At 37.8% G+C, this 8,655-nt stretch overlaps 1 long non-coding RNA gene across 1 annotated transcript in view; it reads right to left on the reverse strand.

Annotated features, from left to right (window-relative positions):
- Positions 1–483: 483 nt before the first annotated feature.
- The window catches only part of LOC116690477 (uncharacterized), a 13,975-nt gene continuing 5,803 nt past the window's right edge, over positions 484–8,655 (reverse strand). Inside the window, exons 2-3 of the long non-coding RNA XR_004332264.1 lie at positions 2,874–2,880; positions 484–567 (exon numbers count right to left, since the gene is read on the reverse strand). This is a non-coding gene — a long non-coding RNA (uncharacterized LOC116690477). The remainder of the gene's footprint in view (positions 568–2,873; positions 2,881–8,655) is intronic.

Below are 8,655 nucleotides of genomic sequence, written 5' to 3' on the forward strand. Positions count from 1 at the left end.
TAAGTCTTCTGGTAGCTGTGCCAAGAGAAATCAGAGTCATTCCAAATCTTGTAGAGACGGACAGCGTAGGTATATGTTAGGAAATAACATAGACACAGGCTAATTATAAAATGCTAGTTAACATTGGTAATTAAACCTAAACAGCTTATGTAAGCCTAAACTTCCTGCAAGCTTAGCCTGTACTGTTTGTGAAAGTAAGTCACATGGTTATGACACAATCGTTAGCCTATTTTTACAAAAAAATATCTGCTACGGAGCCATAACATGAGGTGTGAGGTAATGGAGCCTTTTATACATTGTCATGTTTCTTTAGAAATAAACAATGGACGAATAGAGTCTTTAGATGCTTCAGATGTAAAGTTGTTCACTGTCAAATAGACGTCAAAATGAATGGCAATCAAAGGAATGCTAACAGCGGGTGAGTGCTAGGTAGCATAAGAATGGCGCCATAGTAGCTACACTTAATGGAGGCTGACTTACCCCCTTGTATCATGTGAACGCGCCTACAGTTTTGTTGTCATTACTTAGAATTCCTCATGGGGGTGACACTACGCACGATAGCTTTAACTAGTTACAGTGAAGTTCAACTGCTTTCATTTGTCTTAGTTTTCAACTGCCAATACAACTACTTTTAGTGGTTACACCAACATCCACTGCTTTTCTCTCTTATTGTTTAACTAAGAGTTCATCTGCTTTCAGTGATTACACTTTAGCTGACACTCTCAGCTTAACTGATCATGAGTTTAATTCCTGTTAGGGCTTGAACTTCAACGGAATCTTTAATTCCTTTCAGCACTTTTACTTCATACTTTACTCAGCGTTTATGTTTGAATTATTACATGGACTTTATTCAGGTCTTACACTTCAACTTCTTTCAACAAACCCTATTCAACTTTTTACACTAAGTGGAAAATCTGTATTTCCACTATAACACATTCTGGCTGCAAGCACACTTCTTTCTCCAGAGATTTTAGCCCATTCTAGTTCTAAATTGTTTAAAAACCTACTTTTAATTTAAATTTATTATAGTGATATAGTGGTTATATAAATCAAAATACTACACGATTAATCACTATTTGTATCCCTTCCTATATATTTCATGTTTTTTGTAACATCACGCTACTTACTGATAACTGGGTTCAGCTTGATGTATGCATGTCAATGTTTCAATAAGTGTCTGCCCATAAATTAAACACCACTTTTAGCTGGAGCATTCATATTTTCTCCATGGGAGCGTTAGTAATTATAAAAGCTCTGAGCATGACAAGTACCTGTGCAATAAATCAAACATGATTAAAAACACAAAATTGTCTTCAGTGGAACTTCAGTGACAAACATCAGACTGCAGCAATTTGTGAAGATGTCGCACATTAACAGAATCACACACTTAACATGAAGGGGATCGTACAGTAAATAAAGATTATTATGTTAATTCATTATTTTGCATTTATTACTCTTTTGTACCTTCATATAATTACTCTGCACCACTTTAATTGAATTTGCAGGAGCAGGAGCCAGCAGAAGATAATTTGTTTTCACGTTACCAAATGGTTCCAGTGTTGTCTGTTGGCTGAGGGGAAATGGCATATGGTAGAAAAGCATAATTCATCTGGCTGAGACACTGAGACCCAACCATCAGAAAAGAAATTAATTCCGCTCCCTGGCTGCACAGCCAAACAACATTAAAAACAGGAATAAATACCAACAACAGCAACCGAAATACACACAGCACACTTGTGTCATATTGAAAATCAAACATCCAATAACCAGGCTGAATTGGGAATGTAGACGAGCTTGCTTATCTGATATGTGGTGTGTGGGAGACTGTGTGGGTTTTTTGTATCTGTCTGCATGTGCAAGAGTGAATGAGATTTGATTGGGTGGGCGTATCAGTGTGTGTAGTATGTGAAGGCATTGCTTCGTTATGCATGCAAGAGCTACTATCAAACAGGAACATGACAAACGGTTTGCATATGCATCAATGTGTCCATAATTACAAAGTAGATTTCTTGGCGACTATCATGGATTGTTGACCATCTTTAAGCAAGCACTGGAGAGCGTTCAAATGAGGATTATCTCCTCCAGCACAGCACAGCAGAGTTTAGCACTGTATGTAATTGATTAAGCTTGCATATTACATGCCAACACACACCCACTTGCATAGTGGTTTCTTCTGTCTCAAAACAAGTGCTTAAAAGCACCCTCATCTAGGAGAAATGTGCATATTATCTGAAAAAGTAAAGAAATAAAGTATGATACGTTTTATATGAAGAGAATATTTATATTAAATATATAGAATTACAAAAAAAACACTACTAAGTTAGTGCAAAAGTATAATTCATAATTATCTGGCACATGGGACCTATATTTCTTTTGTGTCTGCTGATTTGTATTATAATTCCCAGAGTACAGCGATAATATGACCCTGAAGAAGATTATATACATTTTCAGGTTCCTACTTGTATTTTTTGGTTCTACCAGAACGTGTTAACATGATTTAATGTTAAAAAAACACTTTATTTTTCTCATACTGTCAATGGCTGCTGCACCTGTATTCACCCTCTCTCTGAGACACTCTGTTGGCGTGCCTGTCTCTTTAAGTCCCACCCCCCCTCCAGTCTGAACCGATTGGTCAGTATTCCGCAACTCCACATCTGTGCTCTGCTGTCGCTGTCTCTCTATAGTCCATTGCAGCCGAGTATATAGCGGCAAAAATCACCAATAAAGGCTAAAAAATGTTCCAGCAAAACCTGCAAATTGGTAGAAATTAAAATTTGCAGCCAACATGTTCACGTTTGACTTCATTAGTCATAATGCCACCTAGTAGTCCACGTGTGTTATTTTTGGTAAGTCAGGTCAACTAGCCATTTTACATCTACCCTATTAATTTCAGGTAATTCCCTTCAGTGTAAGTGGTTAATCCAAACGTGGGTCCCATAGGCCACGCCCACTGTAACCAATCAGTACACCACTTCAAGGGGCGCCTCAGGAGTGGCCCTAGATGATACCCATCAAATTTTGTAAAAATCGGATGAGCCGTTCATGAGGTATAAACCTTTTGTATTTGTAGTGCCCCCTAGTAGCCAATTTTGTGAAATTTGTTTTAGTGCCTCTTAGGGTCATACCAAGGCCTAATCTAAAGATCCAGGGAGTGCGTGGATATGTGGTTTTTAAATATCCAATGTACACTTTGGAAGTTATTGGGCCAAACGTGTTTTTTGGCTATAGCGCCACCTAGGGGAAATAGGTCAATTATTGCGCCTGAGGTCCTTGCGGAGTTTTGGACCAGTCCTGAAAGTGGCGCACCGCCACCATGTACGGTTTAGGCTGTAGCGTGAGTTTTACGTGGAGAACAATAATAACGGAGGAGGAGATGGAAGAGGAAAATCTTAAGAAAAACAATACGGAACCACAGCCCCTCAGGCATGGACCCTTAAAAAGGACAAAACAAGAAGTAAAGGTTGTGTCTGAGATACATTTTGTATTTAATGAAGGTAAAAGTACTCCCAATTGAACATTCATTAGCTACATGTATTGTAATTTAAAAACAAAAACAAAAACCCCCCGAAAAAAAACATATCAGGATACAAACAACTAATTTGTATGGTGATAACCAGTTTAAACAGGTCCATTGAGAACTTACAACTAACAAGATAATTGTATTGAAAAAATGGTATAAAAGCATCAAATCCTGGTGTAAAGGTATCCATGATGCATGGTCCATGCCCTGTCTAAGCCCTCTCTCAAGGTTTTTTAGAAATGCAATAACTTCAAACAGAATATGCAATAAGTCTTCGAGACATTATTTAAACTTTTGTACACAGAAAAGAGGCAGAAACAACGAATATCAACATAATATTTTTTGGATGCTCTATTACTCATTTGAACTTTCACAAAACAGTGTGATTGCATTACAGGCCTTGAGGTACAAAGTAATACCAAAAGCAGTCTGCCAACTGTATCCAATTAAAAAGAACTTCTTATTTTAAACTATAGACCCTGGTACTTCCTACTGACAGTGAAGAAGTGGTGACCTTGAAACATCGCAGATTATTTAAATGGGAGAAAATATATGATTAATCAGTATGTGGATGTTCACTTCAACGGAATGTACCGTCTTTGATTATAGCAAAAAAAACACATTTTGACATATTTCAAAGCAGATGTGTAATGTTAATTGAAGAAAATCTAGCATTTGCAGACAAATATGACACAACCGTAAAGCTATGCTTATGCATTCCCAGGGCCGGTAGCATTGATTTTCATGTTTATTCTGACCTTGTCTTTTCTCTCTGGAGAGCTGAATGTGACAGGTTAATGAAAAGACTCTTTTTGTGTGCTTACAATACAAGGGGGAGGTAAGCATCAAATCCCCCCAATTGCTTTGTGAAATTCTGCTGGCTATTTTGTATCGCTAGTACAGTTGGTGTTAGAAATCAACAGTGTGCTTGGTAATAATAATGGGCCTTTTTTATTCCATTTCATTTTGACATGTAGCAGGGAAAGCACATGTTACAATTAATAGCATTATGGCTATATGTTCCATTCAAAGTTGCATGTTTCAAGGTTTTGGCATTGTGCATGCTGTTTCACTGACTTGACTGACTGGGAGGGCTGCTAGATTATAGAAAAAAATCCCAATCACAGTCATTTTGGTCAGTATTACAATCACAATTATTTAACATGATTACTTATTGACTTTTAGAAAGATGTTCAACAAATCAAAAGTGAAAACACCTTGAATTGTTAAATTTCCCTTAATACGTTTTCTGTTCACCTTCAGACGCAAGACAAAATAACAGTTTATTTGCAAAATAATACTTTTTCTTGATTATATTATTTTTGTGAACATTAGGAGCCAAAATCTAAATTTGATTAATTAACTAATTAACTGGGACCCTTTAAAGGTATAGTGGGTAGTTTCTGTCTCCCCCCCCATGAGGAATTCTAAGTAATTACAACAAAATTGTCGGCGCATCCACATGACAAAAGCCTTCCGTGATCATGCACCACCACCACCCCTCGTCCGCGCAGTTGCTAGTAATCAAGGAGGACACGGAGGATTAAGAAAACATGATGGATTCTTTAGAGGAGGTAATTAACATCGCTCGAATTTCTTCACATAGGACACCATTTTTTTAACATGTGAATACAGAGAGATTTTTGTGAAGCTGATAGTCTTAATTAGCTTTGTAATATCTCATTTGACAATGGCTTGAACGTAACAAATGTCCATTATTATAAAAAATGTACGCACTAATGCCTAAATGTAACAAGCTATCATGAATGTTATTACTGGCATATTTCCTGCTATGCAGAGTCAAAATGTCTGCTGTAAAAGAGTTATACTACAGATTTTGGAATTTCTTTAATAAGAAACATTCCCCACCTTGAAGGAGGTCTGTTTAAAGTTAATCTAATCATTGCGTCTGGCATTCACACAATATGGTGAATGTCTTATTACAATACAAACAGGTGTACTATTTAATTCAAGTACAATTTCCTCTGCACCCAGTTTTACTTTCTATTTTATAATGACTTGCTTTGTACACAAATTTTTCAACTGTTTCACCAATAAACCACTACCTACTTTTACTTGTTGTTTTCCCACACATACAAAACGTCTACCTATGATTCTGCTCAGATAGTCTTATGGGGGACTGGGCTCCGCCGTGTACACCTATTCTTCCCCAGTGCTGTGACGTAGTTTTACTCAAAAATAATAAGTCTGGTCTGCTTGTCCTGCATTATTTACAGTCGCCACATAAAAAGTAATACTTCCACAATCTTGTTTTTGTCCCAGAAACTAAAAAGAAACCAGAGAATGGTATGGCAGTATTGTACTCAGACTGCATGCACACAGTAAGCAATTGCAGTAATACACAATAGTGGTGGAGTGCACATGCATACATACAGGGATACAAAGGGGTATTTGGTATTTCCATAGAGAAAATTATGGTGAGATACTCTAGGATTTTTAATATTGGGGCAGTTGTTGATATTTTTGTTCATGTCAAAAGGTGACATTGGATGGATCCCCCATTCAATCATATTGGAACTTTCTGCTAGCTGTCGATGGCAGTTGGGTTAACACTATGAATCAGTGTTTTAACCCAACATCAAAACAATGCATAATGAAAAACAAAACAGTCCAAATGAAAGGATTATAATGTAATCTTTTATTATGGCACCACATGTTACCCCTATGACCAGCACTATAGTTTGCCCAAACTTAATTATACATTAATGAGAAAACACTCGGAAATGTCATAAGCGGTTGTAAAAACACTGTTGACACAGTCAAACTGACTTGCATTTTGGTATGAATATTTAGTATAGTAACATAAAACACATGCAAAGTGGAAAAAATAAATAGTGTCAAATACAGTTAGGAAAACAACAGCCGGATGTATTGTTTTCTCACTTAATTCTGAGCACCACCACCTCCACACATTGGCTGTGTTACTTATCATATTTTTCTTTTCTACTTATTTTTTCAAAATTAAAAAATAGCCTAATGCTATTAGCATTGCATCTGACCATGATTCATTTATGGGGGTCTGAAACAGGGTTGTAAGCAAGGGAGATTTCTAGCTGATATCATATTAGAAATGGTTAAATGTTACAAATCCCTGCCATCTAGAGCACAAGCTACATAAAATTGGGAGCAACCTGTATTTGAAATGAATTTGATATTAAAGTATGTCTGATTGATTACACTGTTCTACAATAGAAATAATGAATATATGTACAGAACGAGTAGTAGAAGTGCAGATAGTATAAGTAAACATGTATAAATTGATTGAAACTTTTGATGATTACCACTAAATAGCTTCTGTCATTTGGGCTATTTAACTACATGTAGAGTCACACACAGACACACAACTGGGCTGTAGCCTACATTGCTAGCAACAGCTACCAATCTATTCGGACCATTAGCTGTTTGAGGTAAATAAACACATGGACTTCAGAAACATTTGAGAGATGAAATGGGAATTAAACCCAAAAAAGGCAAACACTATGAAATTCACAAAGCTGGCAGTTGCAGGCCTTGTCCAAGAAAATCGAAGAAATATAAAGTCATAGGCCTGCTTGTATATCCGGTCAGTGAATTGCCATAAAACAAAGAACATTTGATATAGATTAGCCTATAGATATAAAATACTTATAATCCCCATTGACATAGACTAGAGGCACTTTAAAGTGCCCTTATTATGAAAAATTGTTATTTTGTGTCTTTGGTGCTTCCACACGCTTACAAACTTGGAAAAAAAAAAACTATACATGCTGTTTTGAGTGAGATACGGGTTTCTGAATGTCCTCTGCCTTCAGTCTCTGGGTGTTCAAAATCTACATGGCTTTCTACGTCACGAGCCGAGATGGCCGAGACGAGGTGGCACATGCTAGCGCTAGCATGCTAGCTCGTTCTCAATAGCAAAAGACTGCTACAACACACACTAGTTCACCATAATCTACAAAGGAACTACTTACATGTCCCTGTTCTGCAGGTATTCCACAAGTGTGCCCTTGTTTAGGAAAAGTTTCCCAAATAATCCTGTATGGTACTGACCAAAGTTGGAGAAAGAGTTAGTTGGTTAGCTGATGTGGTCTTACCTAGCTACTGTGCATGTGCAACTCCCAACAAAGATAGCATAGAAGTTAGATGTCTCATTCTGTTGCTAAAACAAGTGAGACGTCTCACTCTGTAGCTAAAACAGAGACCGAAACACACAGGGTGAAAACAGGATCTGCATCAATGTGCAATACAACAAAAATATGGTGTTTTTTTGCAAATTAAACCATGTAAACCTATTCTGGTACAACTTCAAAATACAATTATGGACCTGAAAATGAACATAATAAGGGCCCTTTAAAAATTGGTCCTCAGACAAAACACAGAAAAGAATGATGTGGCCTGCCTAATATGGATTAAAAGAATAAAATTCACATAACATGCAAAAGAAATCCTCCTGTAATTGTAATTAGCATACAAGCTAATATGTCACATGGACTCACATGCAGTGTTTTCATGGGAGTGGCTAACTGTGTTTGGGGAGTGGCTGCCGTGTTCACACATTTTGCCTTGTTCATCACTACGAGAGGCAGAGCCGAGGGCTGATCTCGAACACTCAGTGCACTACATCATATCCACTAATTGCACCATCTGTGGAGTGTTGTTTTTTTCTTGTTTTACAAACCCTCCAATTGCTGTACTTGGTAGATGGGCTCGCTTAGCCAGCTAGCTTAGGCTACTCAAACTGCTTCACCAACTAGTTTTCTAAGTTGGAGGACAAAACTTCTGAGAGACACAGCGGAGGACACGGACACACTCTGAGTAGCTACGGTACAGTTTTGACGTGCGGGCTTACTTCGTGGTTATTACCACTTTGTTACAGTTTTCATTTTTTTTCTTTCTTCCTGCATCTGAAGGGGGGAGGAAAAGGAGGTGGACCCACACGCTCAGTCGCCGGTCTCGTGGCTTCTTTGTATACAGGAGCAGCTGTGTGTAAATGCATGGGCACACGGCGTCTACTGCTGCTTGACGGACAGCCTATTCGGCTCAGTCCAACATTCATGTGGGCTTCCTCAGAGATGAAGCGGCTGAACCAGGTGTAGAAGAGGAATATCGAAACTTTAACCGAGCTTCTCCCCCCC

Source organism: Etheostoma spectabile, chromosome 1 (genome assembly GCF_008692095.1).
Source record: "Etheostoma spectabile isolate EspeVRDwgs_2016 chromosome 1, UIUC_Espe_1.0, whole genome shotgun sequence".
Taxonomy (NCBI): domain Eukaryota; kingdom Metazoa; phylum Chordata; class Actinopteri; order Perciformes; family Percidae; genus Etheostoma; species Etheostoma spectabile.